The sequence below is a fragment of the Etheostoma spectabile genome, chromosome 1 (genome assembly GCF_008692095.1).
Source record: "Etheostoma spectabile isolate EspeVRDwgs_2016 chromosome 1, UIUC_Espe_1.0, whole genome shotgun sequence".
Lineage (NCBI taxonomy): Eukaryota > Metazoa > Chordata > Actinopteri > Perciformes > Percidae > Etheostoma > Etheostoma spectabile.
Genome location: NC_045733.1, coordinates 14,473,580 through 14,474,755, shown reverse-complemented (window position 1 = coordinate 14,474,755; position 1,176 = coordinate 14,473,580). Strand labels below are relative to the sequence as shown.

The 1,176-nt window shown below is 37.9% G+C and overlaps 1 long non-coding RNA gene across 1 annotated transcript; it reads left to right on the top strand.

Annotated features, from left to right (window-relative positions):
• The first annotated feature begins 344 nt into the window (after positions 1-344).
• LOC116693116 (uncharacterized) lies at positions 345-856 on the top strand. The gene is made up of 3 exons (XR_004332855.1): positions 345-411; positions 528-682; positions 831-856. It is a non-coding gene; the product is annotated as an uncharacterized LOC116693116 (long non-coding RNA).
• The last annotated feature ends 320 nt before the right edge of the window (positions 857-1,176 follow it).

The window sequence follows — 1,176 nt, the reverse complement described above, 5'->3', positions numbered from 1 at the left end:
TGTTCATTACATTTTACTTCATAATTGCAACCGTGTGTTGTATTCATTGTTGCAAAACGTTCTGTTATAGTTTGTTACCATGACACACCATTATCTGAAGCTTGATGCTGTCATGTAATAGTTTTTCAAATCAGCAATAAACATACAATTTTTGATCAACTCATATCAATTGCATGCTTAAAATAACATACCGTTTAAAGCCCGCACATTTCAAGAGAACCTGACCCACTTCCTGGTTAAATCTGACACTTCCGGTTTAGGGCCCGCCCAGTCCGAGTACGGATACGGATCAGATAATTCATGTGGTAAACAGATACAGATAATGCTGTACTCGCTCATCCCTAGCAGATGTCTTTGCAGAAGTGGCACAGCTGCCCAATGCTGGTGTATTTACTATTCAGCTTGACAATGGTAAACTTGTTCACTCAATTTAGCAAAATGCATAACACTCAGTTACACTTTGGTTTTGAAAAACTGACAAATGGTTTCTTGTTTACGTTTTTCTGTCCTCCCTTTGTCTTACTTAGGTTCGCAGGGGAACACTTCATCTGCCAGTCCACCGGTCCAAACCAATTCAGCATTGGCCCTTTCCTCATCAACCAGCTCTGATGATACAATAATCCTGGATGAGGACTGCAGTCCTTCCAGAAAACGGCAGAAGGCAAATCAAGATGCCAAACAAGTAAGTCAATGTTGAACATATTTTGTGCCAGCTTCAATTTGTGCATTGCATATTTATTTTTTTATTTTTAGATGTACTAACTGTAAATTGTTCAAGATTATTTAATGTTAGTGAATAACAGCTTGTTTTTTAGTCTGTCTTTTCACAGGTGGTTAAATCAGCATTGACCAAGAAGGGCCGTCAGCTAGGAGAGATGCTTCATTTAAGCCTGAGATCACCCTGAGTGAAGAGCAATGCAAGCACGCCATATCCTTCATGAAGTTTTCATCTGATGAGGACACTATCAAGCACAAATGAAGATGACATTTGAATATCGTCGATGTATAGTCTACAACAAAGACAAATCCTCACGTCTTGACTGAATTTCTACGCTTCAAAGATGGCAAAGGCCTGGTAATTAAATATTTTACAGAGAAATGTTCATTAGGCCAAACAAATGTAAAAAAAACAAACAATAATGCACTAGTTATGTCTTAACTTTTGATATGTCATTT